The sequence below is a fragment of the Kogia breviceps genome, chromosome 3 (assembly GCF_026419965.1).
Source record: "Kogia breviceps isolate mKogBre1 chromosome 3, mKogBre1 haplotype 1, whole genome shotgun sequence".
Lineage (NCBI taxonomy): Eukaryota > Metazoa > Chordata > Mammalia > Artiodactyla > Physeteridae > Kogia > Kogia breviceps.
This window is the reverse complement of record NC_081312.1, coordinates 156,345,889-156,363,293: the sequence shown is the minus strand read 5'-3', so window position 1 is coordinate 156,363,293 and position 17,405 is coordinate 156,345,889.

The following is a 17,405-nucleotide window of genomic DNA, read 5'->3' as shown; positions in this document are numbered from 1 at the left end:
TGACCCAATATATAAACTTTTTTATAAATGTTTCTTGAATTCTGGGAAGGAAAGTGGTCTTTTTAAAAATAAAATTTGAGGGACTTCCCTGGCGGTCCAGTGGTTAAGACTCCACGCTTCCACCACAGGGGGCACAGGTTTGATCCCTGGTTGGGGAACTAAGTTCCCACATGCTGCATGGCACGGCCAAAAAAAAAATTAAAATAAAAAAAAAATTAAAATTAAAATTTGATGTAGATATGGCTCATGGGTCACCAGCCTATGACCACGAAATAATAGGCAAGTCCTTCTTATACCTAAATTATACCCAAATTATGAAGACACAGTGCGCACACGTGCACACACACCCCGCTCCGTTGCCAAGGACATAGAGAGAGCTCTGCAGAAAATGGCCTGTCTTCCCATAGCAGTGGAAAGACTGATGGGGTCCATCAGTTCTAAGTCACACTTTGCCACCTGGACCAAGCAGAACTCCTCTTGGGTCCCAGTCTGACCTCCAAGACTTTGTCCTCAAAGGTTTGGTGACCTCTGGCTATAACCCCATGGCTCAGACATTTTTCTAGATTGCTCCAGAAACTTCTATTCCTCAGCTCCTCCCCTCACTCTCAACGCTAAGAGCTCAAACCCAGTCCAGGGCACCCGGGAAGCGGCATCTGTCTTGGCGTTCCCTCTACTCCACCCACTCACCCATCCCCCCAAAAGCCTCTTGGTCCCTAAATAAACTATTCCATTAAAAAAGAGAAAAGTTCACATGACAATGGATGTTTCTGAACAAAGCTTTATGATGTTGTAAGGAGAAGTCGGAGTTGATTCGGAATCACTTCTGCTGATTTTGCAGCCTGTATCAGTACTTTATTCTTATTGCCAAATAATGTTCTGTTGTATGGATATACCAGATTTTATTTATCCATTCTTCAATTGATGGACATTTAGTTTGCTTGCCTACTATGAATAAGGCTGTTATGAACATCAGTGTACAAGTATTTGTGTCAGCTTATGTTTTCACTTTTCTTGGGAATAGACCTAGGAGTGGAATTGTTGAGCCATTTAAAAATATCCTTAACCATTTTAAAAACTGCCAGACTATTTTACAAAGTGGTGGCATCGTTTTACATTTATGCCAGCAGTGTATGAGGGTTCTGATTTCTCCACATCCTTGCCAACACTTGTTGTGATCTGACTTTCATGCTAGTCAGATCTAGTCTGGTAAGTGTGAGGTGATATCTAATTGTGGATTTGATTTGTATTTCCCTAATGGTTAATGATGTTGAGCATTTTTTAAATGTCTTCTTTGTTGAAATATCTATTCAGATCCTTTGCCCATTTTTAACTGGGTCATTTGAATTTTATTGTTGAGATGTCATAATTCTTTATGTATTTTAAATGCAAGTCCCTTATCAGATATACTATTTGCAGTTTTTTCCCCTCCCATACTGTGGGTTGTCTTCTTACTTTTTCATATCCTTTGAAGCACAAAATTATTTAATTTTGATAAAGTCCAATTTATTTTTTTCTTTTGTTGTCTCTGCTTTTGGTGTCATATGTAGCCTAACCCAAGGTAATGAAGATTTATTTCTATTTTCTTCTAAGAGTTTTATAGTCTTAGGTGTTTCATTTAGTTCTATGATTCATTGTGAGTTAATTTTTGTATATGGTGTGACATCTCAACAACAAAAGGGCCTTCAACTGATTGGATGAGGCCCACCCATTTTATGGAGGGTAATCTGCTGTACTCAAAGTCTAGTGATTTAAATATTAATCACATCTAAAAAATATATTCACACACACACACACATATATATAGGGAGAGATTTGTTGTAAAGTATTGACTCGTGCAATTACAAAGGCCGAGAAGTTCCATGATCTCCCATCTACAAGTTAGAGAGCCAGGAAAGTTGGTGATGTAGTTTAAAGGTCCAAGAGCTGAGAGCTGTAGTCCAAGGCTGAAGGTCTCGGGACCAGCAGCACGGAAGGCAGGAAGAGATCAACACCCTAGCTCATGCAGTCAGATGGAGAGCCAATCCAATCTTCCTCTGCCTCTTTGTTCTATGATGCCCACCCAAACTGGGGAGGACCATCTGCTTTGCTCAGTGTCCCAATTCAAATGCTATTAATCTCTTCCCAAAACACCCTAGCAGATACATTCAGAAGTAACATTTAGCCAGAGATAGGAGCATCCTGTGGCCCAGTCAGGGTGATGCCTAAAATTAACCATCACAATTTTCATTCATTTCCATGTATTTTAAAATGTCATGTGAGACTTCCTCTTTGATGCATGGATTATTTAGAAGTGTGTTGTGTAATTTTCAGTGCTTATAGATTTTCCTGTTGTGTTTTCGGCATTGATGCCTAGTCTGATTCCATCTTGGTCAGAGGACATCCTCTGTACGAATGTTTGCAAGTTCTAAAGGAGCAGATTGTTCATCCATCCAACCCCTCGCTCTTCAAATGTGACCAGAGACTCCTGTTGTGCAGGAGGAGGTTTCAGGTCCACAGGGTGGGAAGCAGCAGCATCTTCGTGAGGTCCAAGAGCTGTCATCGTGTCCTCTCTAAGCGGCCTCCAGACAGTGCCAGGTGAAGACAGAACCCCGGGTGGAGGGACCCAGATGAAGGGTCTGATTATCCACGTGGGGCCTGAACCCACCAGTATCGGAATGGGGCTGCTGTACCACACAGTATGTCAGACCCAGGCATCGTCTGTGGCACCAGCCCACACTCAGCAGTGAATTCAGGAGTGGAGGGAGCTTGGCCTGAGTCATTGGGAGACAGGATGGGACCTGGGACCTGGCACCCTTTGTTGCAATACTTGTGACAAATGTCTCCTCAAGCAACAAAATGCAAAGAAACTACAAGGGACTAAAAATAACTGCATGCATGTGCAGTCGGGGCAAATTATGGACAACAAGATACAAAGAGACCAAAAAACCCAAACGCCACTTCTGAAGAGCAAAAGCAGAGCACTGAGCATGCCCCCTGCACACCACACCACCTAAGGGGTGGGCAAATCTCCTAAGCCCCGCCTCCAGCCTGACCCCTGGACGCACCCCTACCCTCACCCCATGTAAGGAACCAGCTCTTCCACCGCCACCCCTGAGCAAGCAAGCAAGGGCACCTATTACTTGTTCCCGCTCCCCACTGCTGCAGCACCAGTCCCAACAAAGCCTTGCCTGAATTCCTTGTCTGGCCTCTTATCTATCAATTTCTATTGATTAAGGAGGCCAAGAACCCTGGTGGGTAACTATTCGGGAGGAGCCCACCCACAGGCCCCGAGACAGCAGAGGGCACTCTGGGTCCTGGCTGGAGGCTTCCGCTACCTTCTAGCTCTGCAGGTGGGTCTCAGACCCCAATGGCCTAGGAATCCCATTCGTGGCCACACCCCGGTCCTGGGTGGCTTGGCCTAGGCAGGGGTATAGAATGTGAGACACAGAAGACAGGGTCAGTCATGGGGCCAACTTTGGGAAGGAGGAACCAGAGCTCAAGGGGAAAAAGACCGAGGCTGAGGCATCACGCTTGAACTGGGCTCCCCGTTGACTCTGCTCAGCTTCTAAGTGCAGGAGAATCCCTCTCTTCCCACCCTAGTCCCAGAGCAGCTTGCCCTCTCCAGCTCCCTCCTGTTCCTCGGGCCGGCAGGTCAGTAGGGAGATGGGAGCCGTGCCCCCTTCGGTCCTCTCAGCCTGGTCCTGGGTGAGGAGAGAGCAGTGGTCGTCAGCACAGCCTCATGCAGATGCTGAGCGTGTCTCCAGCAACCATCCCCCCAGGTGGTGTGGGTGCCGGTGGCACTTGTCACCTCTCCTGGCACTCTGGCCCTGATCCTCTGGTCCCTGCTGGGGTACGCGGCTGAGGTTGGTGGCTGCGTGGCTGGTGCCCGGCCACTCTTGGCTCTGCCCACCTCCACGCCCCGTGGCACCAGCAGCATCACTCACCATGTGTTTGCACACACCTGACGCAGTGCTTCTGTCCCGAGGATTCTATCCCACAAAGGTACTCAAAATCGAGGGAAGACAAATGACAAAGTTGTGCTTGTAACCAAAGAAACAACTACCGCTCACTAAACAGCGCAGGTTTCAGTCTAGGGTCGTCCACTCACACAATGGCCCGTGTCTGCCGCCGGAAAGCAGGATTCCGCTTTCGATGTTGCCTTTGATATGGGCACAGTCAGCTCCCATGGGTGTCGAAGCGCTCGCCTGGGCATCCTTGTCCAGGCTCACGCGGCCCCGACACCCGACAACACATGCTCTCTGCAGGCTGGCGGCTGCTGCCTCGGGGTATGGGTGTCCAGACCCCATCACCCAGCATCACTGTTTTCTTAACCTAAATCAGGATTGCATCCCTTTTAAGTCTGCTTTCCACGTCCTTCTATCATATGTGTTTAAAATCCATTCACAACTTTCTCAAAACATCTCTTTGGGGAAAAGTGAGCCCGGGAAGAAAGTGTGAATGATGAGTCCTGTTTTTCCGAAAGACTCTCCATCTTCACCCTACAGGATGCAAAGTCATTTTCATGAGCTGCTTGGGAATTTCCTGTTTATTTACCCGGGCTTCCAGACAAACCCAGACTCCTGCCCCGCAAGGCAAGGCCAGCAGCCAATTTGGCCCGAGGAGCCGTCTGGACCGGAGCTAAGAGTGACTCACCTCAAACCTTCCCACCCCAGTGACCCCTGCCCATGGTGGACCCCAGGCTGCTGCAGATGGAGGCACCAGGCACCCCTGGACCAGAGGGAAACCCCTGCAGGATGCCTTCCAGCAAGAGACGGGTGGCACCAGGATCTCAGCCCGCAACAGAGCAGGCCTGTTTCCCCCTCCTTAGGTTCCCGTGGGCAAAATTGTGGGGACAGCTCGGGAGGAAGAAATGTTCCCCCGCCGCGGACACGACGTGTGCACAGGAGACCCACAGACAGACCCACAGACACTTCCCCGATGCAGGCACACTGCCAGGCACGGATAGGCACACACGCACAGGCACTCGCAGTGCTCAGACAAGGCCTCCTGTACACTCATTCCCTCTTCCTTCTGTGGAGGCTGCATCAGAGCCCGGCTTGTGGCCGCCCTGCCAGGCCTGACACTGGAGCATTTTCTCTCGGGGGCCAGCAAGACTGTCAAGATGTGCCAGCCTCACATCCACATCCATGCTGTTCCCCACCTGCTGCTGCTCTCATTGCAGAGGTCTCGGAGCCCTTTCTCAGACCCTGCTGCTCTGTTCTGACCATTGGCCTATTTCTCAGACTTGAGTAGGCGAATTCCCACAGCTGGAAGGGAGTAGCCTCCGTGTTCCAGGGCTGCAGAGGCCAGGGACGTCTGAGCAGTTGATGGTCCTTCTGAGCAGGGAGACGTGGGGCCCCTCAGCCAGCGCATCCTGGGCCCCCCAAACCTCCCGAGCCCCCAGCCCCGTCAAGCTTACTCCGCCAGCAGGCCTGTCACCAGCCAAGCCCTCTGGTGATGGGTGACCAGGAGTGGTGGGTTCTCTGCCATCCTTTCCTTTCTCCCGGATTTGCTCCCCACTCAAGAGAAGGCCCCCGACACAGGGCTCTCAGGCACTAGGTCATGAATTCTGGGTATGGAGTTTTCATGATGATTTAATGTCAGCATAAGTGGGGAGAGCCCTTCTCCCACCTCTGTGCCCGGATAGTTGAAGGGGACACCTGTCCCTCAGGTTGCTAGGCTAGGGTTGCCAGAGAAACTCCTAGATGCCCACACGTCGTCGGCTGTGGACTCTACGTGTGGCAACCCTGCCCCTCCTCCCACCCCTCAATTCTTTTGTTAAATCCTAATCTCCAAGGTGATGGTATGAGGAGGTGGGGCCTCTGGGAGGTGATTAGGTCCCGAGGGTGGAGTCTTCATGAATGGGATTAGTGTCCTTTTAAGAGACTCCAGAGAGCTAGGTGGCCCCTTCTGCCAGGTGACGACCCAGGGAGAATTTGGCTGTCTCTGAATCAGGAAGTGGGCTCTCACCACACACGAATCTGCCAGCCCCTTGATGGTGGGATTTCCCAGCCTCCAGAACTGTGAGAAATAAACGCCTGTTCTTTATAAGCCACCCAGGCTATGGTATTTTGTTCTAGTACCCTGAATGGACTCCTACACCAGTTGAATTTGAATGGAAAGTCAATGGAAAATTGTTTTTAGTGTAAGTAGTTTGCAAATATTGCACAGGGCATACTTATACTAAAAATTGTATTCATTGTTTATCAGAAATTCAAATTTAACTGGGCATCCTATATTTTATTTTTTCTTTCTAAATCTGCCCACCCTACTCAGACCTTTCTGTCTGAGGCTCACCTTTCCTCCACGAAGCAGCTGACTGGGAGGTGTCGTGCGCCTCTTCCTGCAGGACCTCTGCCCTGCTGGGGGGTGGCTCCCGGTGGCTCCTCTCCCAGCATCAGTCCTCTCAGCCCTACCGGTCTTCATTCTTCCCAGCTTGCCTTGCCACCCGCTCCCACCCTCGGCTTCCTGGGCCTTGGCTCCAGTGCTCCTGAAAGGTGCCCACCCCAGGTCTTCCATCTGCCCTTGGCCGGGCTTCTGGTTCCTTTACCCTCTCTGTGCTTCTCCCCCAGCAGAGGTTCACTGAGCGCTTTCTCAGCTCCAGGCCAAGCCAAGGGGGAGACGGGGGAAGGGAGTGGGGGGAGCAGGACCATAGACTTTGCTCTCAGGACCCCGAGCGCCCGGGTTGAGTCTGGGCACCGGGAGGCCTTCCACGGCTGTGTCCCTGGTGATAAGCTGCCAGCAGATCTGGTTCCTGTTAAAGACCCGCTTCCGGGTTTGCAGACAGCCATCTCCTTGCTGTGCCCCACATGGCAGAGCGGCGGGGTGTGTGTGTGTGGGGGGGGGAGAAGCAGCTCTCTGGCCTCTCCTTATAAGGACACTAATCACATCACAAGCCTCCCCCCTCATGACCTAATCACCCCCGAAGGTGCCGCCTCCAAACACCATCATATTGGGGCATAGAATTTCAACATAGGAATTTTGAGGGGGATGCAAACATTCCGTCTATAACAGAAGGCAAAGACAAAGGATCCTTGCAACTATTAACCTGACCGCTTTTGAGGGACGGGGATCACCAACAAGCATTCCTCCCAGCCACGTCTGCCCAGGGACCCTCTGCCCTCTCCTTACTCACTGTCTTCACTGTCCACCATTCAGCATCCAGGGGTTCAGCACACCCGCAGCAGTGGGTGTCCGAGGGGTTTCATCCATGGTCACAAAGCACCCGCCATATGGCTACCAGAATCACAAACCCTGCAGCAGGAAATAATCACAAGCATTAACCAAGTGGGAAAGGGCCCTAGCTTTTTTGGGGGGTTCTTGGTGAAGGACAGGTGCCTTCAAAAAAATATCGAAAGGGACTCTGATCCTGAGACTATTAAAACCACTTTTAAAGCACTTTTCCTCTGGAGGCAGTGTTTTCTGGTTATATCTATTTCATCTCTCTTTGAGGCATCCAGAAAGGGATTTTTTTTTCAACTCATGGTATCAAAAAAATCTGACTGAAGGAGTTGATTATTTTTAAATAAAAAGTTGTTTTTGAAGTGGATGTGTTTGGTATCATTATTCATTTCCATTTCTCAGCAGGGAAATGAATGGATCAGGCATTTCCCTAACTGCTGTCGGTGGCAAAGAGACTGGGCTTTATTTCATCATAAACAAAATGTTGTGTTGAGTCCAAACTTCTGATTTAGTTACTGTTGGGTGCACCATAGTCGGTTACATATTTCAGATCACGGATCACAAACTGTAGCAAAATCTAGACCTACAGAATCAATGGGTCAAGGCATTAGATTTGAAAGGAGAATTGGTTGGTTTGCTAAAATCAATTTGCGGAGTATTTTGTCGTGCCCCCCCCCACCCCCCCCCGCCCCACAGTGTAAATGAAACAACACGATGAAAACCCTGTTGAGTATCTTCTCCTGGAGCTCCTGACATGTCAGGAGAGCCGACTCTGCCTGGGGCACCATCCTTCACAGCCTCCCGAGCCTCCGGCCCCGCGTGGCGGCCCCGGCCACCAGGGGGCAGCGCTGGGCTGGCTGTGGCTCCAATGCACCCTGGCCTGGTCTGTCCCCGGAGAGGCAGGCCGGTTACCTTCCCTCTGACGTAGAAGCAAACACAAAAATCACACGTAGTCTCCAGCTGGGCTAAGTATGAAGGGCGGGATTAATATGTTTACCACTGTAGAAGTTTAAAATGATTATTCAACAGATTAAGAGTTAGTCCCAGATCCAAAGGGCATGTTAGCCCCCCCGTTTGGGTCAGTGTAATTTACATTTCCCAGGACCTTTAGCTTTCTTCTTTTACAGGCTTCAAATCTATCTACAGAAAACAAAAAGCAGTTAAAAGCCCTCCAAGACTGAGTCGAAGGAAAAAAAATAACTCTCTGCATTTTCTTATCGTAATATAGGTCTCTGTTTACAACTTAAAAGCAGCTTCGCATACCCTAACTAAGGACAAAGCCAAAAGTCCTGCAAACGCAGCAAAGCCTTCTTTTATAAGCACAGGAGCCACCAACCATCATCCAAACACATCTCCAGACGCAGTTTCCTTGACATTAGTATTTGTTGTCACCAGAACATGTGGCATCCTCTGGCTGTGACATCCCGTTAGTAACACTGCTGTTGGCCCACCTCACAGGGTGGACACAGTGACTGGACATGTGTCATGGTCATCACAGGACAGCAGACCTCTGATTGCATTGCACTTTATTGCATTTTTTGTTGCGCTAGTCTATACGCACTGTTTTCCCAACAGCATTTGCTAGCTTTGTGTCTCTGTCACATTTCGGTAATTCTGGCACTCTTTCAAACTTTTTCATTATTTTTTTTAAATTTTTTTTACTTTTTTTGCGGTACGCAGGCCTCTCACTGCTGTGGCCTCTCCCGTTGCGGAGCGCAGGCTCCGGACGCGCAGGCTCAGCGGCCATGGCTCACGGGCCCAGCCGCTCTGCGGCATGTGGGATCTTCCCGGACCGGGGCACGAACCCGTGTCCCCTGCATTGGCAGGTGGACTCTCAACCACTGTGCCACCAGGGAAGCCCATCATTATTATATTATTATGATGACTTGTGATCAGGGATCTTTGATGTTTCTATTGCTGAGGGCTCAGATTATGGTTAGCATTTTTTAGCAATAAAGTATTTTTAAAATTAAGGTATGTACATTGTTTTTTAAAGACATATGCTATTGCACACTTAGTAGACTACAGTATATTGGGAACTTAATTTTTATTTTTTAATGATTTTTTTTTTTTTTTTTTGGCGGTATGCGGGCCTCTCACTCTTGTGGCCTCTCCCGTTGCGGAGCACAGGCTCCAGACGCACAGGCTCAGCAGCCATGGCTCACGGGCCCAGCCGCTCCGCGGCACGTGGGATCTTCCCGGACCGGGGCACGAACCCGCGTCGCCCGCATCGGCAGGTGGACTCTCAGCCACTGCGCCACCAGGGAAGCCCTTTAATGATTTTTTTAATTGAAATATGGTTAATTACAACATTGTGTTAGTTTCAGGTGTACAACAAAGTGATTCAGTGTTTTATATATATACATATATATTTATATTCTCTCATATATTCATATATATGAATATATATTCATCTCTATATCATATCTCATATATATTCATATATATATTCTCTCTCAGATTCTTTTCCATTATAGGTTATTACAAGATATTGAGTATAGTTCCCTGTGTTATACAGTAGGTCCTTGTTGTTTATCTATTTTACATATAGTATGTATATGTTAACCCCAAACTCCTAATTTATCTCTCCCCACTTTCCCCTTTGGTAATATTTCATTGTGTATATATATACCACTTCTTCTTTACCCATTCATCTGTCAATGGACATTTAGGTTGCTTCTTTGACCTGGCTATTGTAAATAGTGCTGCTGTGAACATAAGGGTGCGTGAATCTTTTCGAATTTTGGTTTTCTCTGGATATATGCCCAGGAGTGGAATTGCTGGATCATATGGCAACTCTATTTTTAATTTTCTAAGGAACCTCCGTACTGTATGGAGAACCCCATACTGTTCTCCATAATGGCTGTATCAGTTTACCTTCCCACCAACAGTGTAGGAGAGTTCCCTTCTCTCCACACCCTCTCCAACATGGGAACATAACTTTTATATGCACTGGGAAACCAAAAAAATGGTGTGACTGTCTTTATTGCGATATTCACTTTATTGTGATGGTCGGGAACTGACCCCGCAATATCTCCGAGGTCTGCCTTAGACAGCAGCTTCCAGGTGGAGAAGGGAGAAACAGCAGGGAGACTCCAGGGCCAGCCATGGGTAACAGCAGCTGAGTGCTGCCCCTCAGGGTGGCAGCCCCCTCACCCACTTTCACTTGTCCACACAACATCCTCTTGGGTCCAGCAACAAGATATCTCCTTCCTCACAAATCCAAAAACCTCTGGAGCCTGCGGTGTAGACGAGCTGGTCCGCCGACCGGTGCCTGCTGTGTGCCCACCCCGGGAGGGTCCAGCGCCCACTCCAGCATTACAGGCAGCAGCCTCTCTGCTCTTCCTACTGTGTGTTGAGGTCCAGCCATCCCCCAGGGGACCCTGTCTGCTCCAAAATTGGACTTAGCTGTCAGCTTTTGCGTTCACCTCCCCTGGCTGTGATTCGGCCTGCACCATCCTGCCTGGGGATCTTTCCTTCTGTGGTGGGCATAAAGTGGCTTTCCCTCTTGTGTCACCGATTGTGGCCAGCTATTTTCCAAAAGAACAGGAGCCCCGATGGAAGCTAATCCTTGGACTGACAGGCAGGAAGCAGTTTGGCCCCTTGTTTGTTCACACCCATGCCATCCTCTGAGTCGCTTGCTTGTCCTTGGGGCTCACTGTCCTCTCCTCCCCGTCCCCCTCTTCAGGCTGCCGGGCTTTCCAGAGGCAGAAGGCACGAGGCATGGCCACTCCCGACCCAGTTCCCATTGTGAGCCCTCATCCCAGCAACTGCGCTGCTTTAACTGAGATCTGGAAGTTCAAACATTCAGACCACACATTTGGACCTGATGGATGTCGGGGCTCTGCCATGGTAGAGAGGGCCCCGGGAGGGCAGGACTGTCCCCATGCCTCTGCCAGAGTGCCTTGGCCATGAATGACCCCAGGGCTCGTTCTAAGGCACCTGTCCTGCCAGAATGGGTCCGGGTGCCGGCCCTTGGTCGAAAGTGCAGACAGCACTGTACAAGTCATGTGTGTTCTGCTCGGACAGGAAGGGGACAGAGGGCAGGGACAGCTGAATGTAGTGCAGGGAGGGACATGCTGTCTTCCTGGGGGGCAGCCTGGGCTGGGGTGGGGACTTGCTTTGGGGGCTCACGTGCGGGGTGTGTGATTGACAAGTGGAGGTGAAGAGGCCAGAGAGGATGGTCTTCTTGGCCCCCTACCTCTAGGACTGGCCAGCGCCACCAGCTGTTGGACACAGGCCTCCCTGAAACCCCCAGCTTCCCCTCTGTGGGCACGTCCGGGACAAGCACAGACCTTGGGGCCAATGGCGCTGTCTGCAGCCCCTGAGAGGTCCTTCTTACCCAGAGATCCCGGCTTGGAGCCGAGCTGAGCCCAAATGCCGCGCTCCCAGCCGCTCCCTGGGAAATGCAGAGCGCACAGTCACTCCCATTCCCTGGGAGGCTGCTTGCTGGGCTCACCTGGGCATACAGAGGGAGGCTCCTCTTCCATAAGGAGGGAAAAAGTACCAGTCACACCCATGGGCTGGGCGCCCTGGGCATTGATGCAAATCAGACAAAAGTCCTGATATCCAGGAACCAAACACCCAAGCAAGGAGATGCACGTGCGTGAGTTTGACCAGGGCAGAGAGCAGACGGAGCTCAGCCTCCAAGAGAAAGGGGGCAGGAGGTGGGGTCGGGAAGCAGGAGAGACAGATGGCTCAGGTCTGTACAAACACAGCACGGGGCCTGCCCAGCCCCGTGCTTCCGCGCACGTGTGCAACGCAGGCACGTAAAACCCTGTGTGTGCCGGGAGTCCACATCCACCCGGGCTGCTCCAGGGAGGGGTGTTGTTGGGAGGCCATGGGGGCTACTGCACGGGCTCCAGAAAAGAAGGACAGGGAATGCTGGTGTCTCAGGTAACCAAAACCATTTGCTGGTGGGACTGGAAAACCATACAGCCTATTTGGAACACTGTTTGGAAATTTCTAATAAAGTGAAATATACACTCATTCTGTGAGCTGGCAATTTTGCTTCTTTTGTATTTATCCAGAAGAAGTGAAACCTTATGTCCACAAACTGTTCACAAAGGCCCAAATTGGCTTTATTCATAATAGCCCCAAACTGGAAGTAACCAGTCCATTAACAGGAAAATGGATACACAAATTGTGGTAGGGTCATACTGCCTTGCAATAAAAAGGTTACCAATGACTGATGCCCACACCATTATGGGTGAATTCCCGAAACCTGTGGAACAAATGAGAACTGACACCAAACAGTACAGATTTTGATTCCTTTTGTATGTTTGTAAGGACAGAGCAAGTCTAGAGCGGTCTGGATAAGAGCTGCTTTAGGGGGTGGGGTGCACTAGGTCGTGGGTGGGGTTTGTGTCTTTACTGTGCCGGGGGTGAGACATTTGTCAAAACACACCCAACTGTATGTTTGATATTTGTGCCTTTGGCTGTACATAAAATATGTCTCAATAAAATTAATGTTATTAAAAATCACTTCTGGTTTGAAGGCAAAATTCTTTGCTTAAGTAGCCACACTGTAGAGTCACAACTGTCGATGGACTTGGCAGGTCTGAGCCACTTCACACAGTTCTGGAGCCCCTTGGCTTGCCCGAGAAAGCGCTGCCATAGCACCAAGCTGACACTGCACATCCCCTGCAGACCTTCTCCAAGGGGCCTGAGACCTTTCCCAAGGGCCACTGTGGCCGGGGACAGACAGACAGACATGTTCTGACAAATGACTCTTCCCCTTTAATCATGGGGGATGGGGGATGGGGACACTTTGACAATTCAGGGTACTCAGCACTGGCTCTGGGTTATCACTCTTTTCTGGTGACTTAAAAACAGCCCCGTGGACCCGCGGTCAAAGTGGGGGCTTGTGGCGGTCAGGGGATAAAAAGAGTTTTGCGCCAAGTGTGGGTGTCCAGGGCACTGGCGGGTCTGTGGTCATCTCCCCAGTTCCCAATGCGCGGTTGGAGGGGGTATACTCAGCTGCTGACTGAGCCTCCACGTTGGCCCTCCCGCCTTGGTGTGGATGCTACTTTGGTAGACGTGGGACAAAAGTCAAAGTCCTGGCATTTCCCCTCCCTACCAGGGGAATAAATCAAAGGTGATTAATTTTCATCCTGGGGGAATCGCAGCGATTCGTGGGGCTATCAATGACTTGAGTGCGTTCCTAAGGCATCCCCTTATTGTTCCACAGTGTGGGCGCTGATGGGCACCTTTGGTTCTCCCTGTCCATCTGCAAGGACCACCAGAAACAGTTCGTTCATACCTGGGGGCGCCTGGGGCTCGTGCCATCTTCCTGCTCTCTGCCACAGCACAGCTGGCAGAGGCCCCACAGAACACCACGCTGGAGCCACCGTTGACATCCTCGTGCAGATCACACCTGCCTTCCTGAGACACAAAAGAGGGGGAAAACCCCCCACAAACATTCAGGGGCCCATCACCTTGACAAAGCTTCGGGGAGACCATGGAGTGTTTCAGGAGAGCCCAACAAAGTGAAAGAGATGTCGTTATACCTAAAAAAGGCGGGATGACGTTTGCAGAAATTTTTTGGATTTCGAAGGCAACCTATTGGCCATTTGGCTGTGTCCTCCCAAAGCCTTTACCAATGAACCTGTAAGGCCACCAGGTATGAGTGGGGCTCCCAGACCTCATCTCCTAATAGACCCAGTGGCACTCAGTGTTCGTGACCAACAGCAATGCTGCAGAGAGCCCAGGGGGCAGACCACCGAGCAGAGTGCCAGGGTTCTGGACAAAGCCAGGCCCTCCTCTGCATGTGACTATTCTCATCTCCAAGAAACAGCTCCTGGCTACCACTGGGTCCCGGTGGGGACTGAATGGCTGACGGGGACATCAGTGGACTGCAGTCCTGAGCTCAGTGCATTATGGACGGGGTGTGATCTGCCCCCCTCCACAAGAAGTCGGGTCTACTCGGCTGCAAACTGTCATCTCATGGAGATGGTGTGTGAGAGCCTGAGACAACCCAGAAGACGCACATCAGTTGCATGAACAGATGGCTCAGACCCTGTGACATGTCCTCTTGCTTGTGGCCTCCTCTCTCCCTCAGTCGACACCTTCTGGGAAGTTCCCAGTGACCAGATGGCCAAGGAGGCGTGCTTTCAGATGGTTCTCCATGATGCACTGGCTCCAGCTAAGAACAGGCTATGAGGGCATGACAGCCCCAATGTCAAGTGTCCCTGGAAGACAGAGGGGAAGGGAAATCATCCCAGCAGACAGAGCTTGAGTAGAACAAATGGTTATCGCTTTTCTGGGCTGAAAGACAGCCGGAAGAATTAACCTACATCAGTGACTCTTCCCCTCCCCCCACCGCCTTGGGGATATTTGGCGATGTCTGGAGACGTCTTTTTTTTTTTTTTTTTTGCGGTACGCGGGCCTCTCACTGTTGTGGCCTCTCCCGTTGCGGAGCACAGGCTCCGGACGCGCAGGCTCGGCGGCCATGGCTCACGGGCCCAGCCGCTCCGCCGCATGTGGGATCTTCCCAGACCGGGGCACGAACCCGCGTCCCCTGCATCGGCAGGCGGACTCTCAACCACTGCGCCACCAGGGAAGCCCTGGAGACGTCTTGATTGTCACATCTAGGGGGAGGGAGCTACTGGCATCCAGTGGGTAGAGGTCAGCCAAGGACATTGCTGCACATCTTATAATACACACAGGACGATCCCCTACAAAAAAGGATGATCTGGCCCTAAACTTCATTAGTGCCACAGTCAAGGAATCCCAATCCACAGTTTTCCTTTATCCATGGTAACAAGTAAACCGGGAAAACAAAGTAATGTATCTCATCCCCAAATCGGTCAACTGAACCAGTAAAAGAAAAAAAAAAAAAAAAAAAAAGGGAAAGAAACAGAGGAACTACATTCACTTGCCAATACATGTTGGAAGGAACCAAGCAAATACACATCAACATCCATCAGTTAAATGAGACCCACCACTCAAAGCTGAGGGTGAGCAGGGTTCAGGCTCTGAGCGCAGACTCAGGGAAGTCCCCTGCAGCTCTGCGGGCTCCGTGGGTGGTGGAGGGTCAGGGGGCTTCCTCGGGGTGTTGAATGGTGACCGGCTCTGCCACGGCCCATCTCCAACCCTGCTCACAGTGACTTTACTAGTTCTGATCATAAGTTAATGGAGACATACTGCCTGTTCCCACCTACCTGCCAAATCATCACTCCAAGGCAGGTGTTTGGATTCCACTCCAGGCAAGTGGAAAGCACTGGACAGGCTGCAGGGCTCCTGCCTTGCAGAAAGGTATGCGAGGGCAAAGGGGATAGCCCTGGAAAGCTCGTCCTCTCCCCCGCTGTCTGTCAGGGCAGCAATGAAAGGGACCTTGTTTATTTGGCAGTTCAAGCAGAGGGACACACACGTGTGGGCCCACTCACTGTCTGCTGGGCAGCTGCCAAGGGGGTGCTGCGAGGGAGCTCATATCCCCCTCCCCAAATTTCTCTGGCATCCAGAGAAATGATATCAAAACCACGGAAGGGGATGAAGAGAAGGACAAAGGCTTTTAACCAGGCCACAGTAGGACAAGGGTCCTATAAGAAGCACGTAACAGTATTTTGCCAACAACTCTTAGAGGAAAACACATTTTGCCAAATGATCTAGAAGTAAACAGCAAGGTTAGGTAGTTGGGAAAATCATCCCACAAGGGCAGGAAGTCCAGAGGAGGAAGCGGCCCTCCCCCTTTGGTGGGCTGGAGGGTCTCCAGGTGCCCGGGGCTGAGGACGCCGTGTTGTTTGGCTCTGTGACGTCCAGGCTCTGCCCCAGCAGCACACACCCACTCATGACTGAGGGGGTGACCGGGGGCCTCCAACTTTGTCAATGCAGTCCCCTCTCACCTGTGTGACCAGCTCCCCTTCCCTGAAGGCCTGCTTTTGGTGACACAAGAACGGGTCCTGCTAGTGGTGACTCCCTTTTCCGGACTGGGTCATCTGCGGCCACCCAGTTTGCTCTAGGAAGGCAGGTCTGTCTCCCTGGAGCCACTGCAAAGGCACAGCATCCTAAGGACCCATTATAAGGGACCTCATGGAGGGGGCGTGATCACAAGGGCTGCCCTGGAGGAAACTGTCCCCACCTCAGCCTTTCCCAGAGGGCCCTCTGTAGACAGTGGAGTCCCTGTGACACCACTGTGAGGGAGGGCCCCGGGGCGGGCACTTACTGGGGATACCTGCCACCATCAAGTCTGGTGCTCACTGCCACATCTGACTGCTGTGAACCACAGGCTGGGGAAGTAGCCAGGCTGCTGTATTAGCTAAAATTCTCCCCATTTAGGGCTAAGAGTAGAATCTCGATTTGATAAAGGCTGAAACTGATATTTTTAGGCCTCTTAATCGCTATCAAATTATTGATTTCATTCTTTTTTCAACAAGTATTTATCCACCACCTAATGTGTGTCAGGCACTGTTGTAGGCACCAGGAGTACAGCAAAACATACAAAAATTCCTGCCTGAGTGGAGCTTACATTCTGTGGGGGCTGGAGGGAGGCATACAACGAATGAATAATTCACATGCAGTGCTCCGATGGCGATCAATGCACAAGAGGAACGTGCACAGGGAGGCTGTGGGGAGGGTGGGATGTGTTGGCTTATTAAATAAAGAAGTCAGGGAGGGTCTCCTTGAGAGGTGACACTGGAACAGGTAGTGACTGGCTGGTAGTGACGGGTGAACCACGTGGCTGAGGGTGGGTGGGTGTGTGGGGGGGAGGACATTCCAGGCCAAAGGGTGTGTGCAAAGGCCCTGAGGCAGGCCTGTGTGCCTGGGGCAGAGGTTGGAGAAGTACAGGGGTGGGAGTGCTCTTTGTAAGGAGCTGGCTCCACTAATTTAGCCTCTTTAAAATAAAGGGTTGCTTTGGTCTTGAGCATATTCAGCCTATATTTAAAAAACCAGTGGTACTCCTCATCTTACAAAGAACTCTGTGTGTGTGTGTGTGTGTGTGTGTGTGTGTGTGTGTGTGTGTATGTGTTCTTGAGATGCTCTCTTGGAGGAATAAAAAAGGATCAGCAATGGACATCATTTTTTATATACATAATTAGGGTTGATGGGACTCCTTTTTTTTTGCAAGCATCAAAGAGCAAAAATGAAAATTTCAGCAAAATATTTTGCAAAATAAATGGAAATAGTAATATTGCTCACCTTGTTTGGAGATTCTGGCTTCCACGCTATCCCTGCAGTGACATCTGTGTTAAGTCAGCAGTGGGGGAGAGGGGAAGCACGGCATCTTGACACTGCACAGACTACAC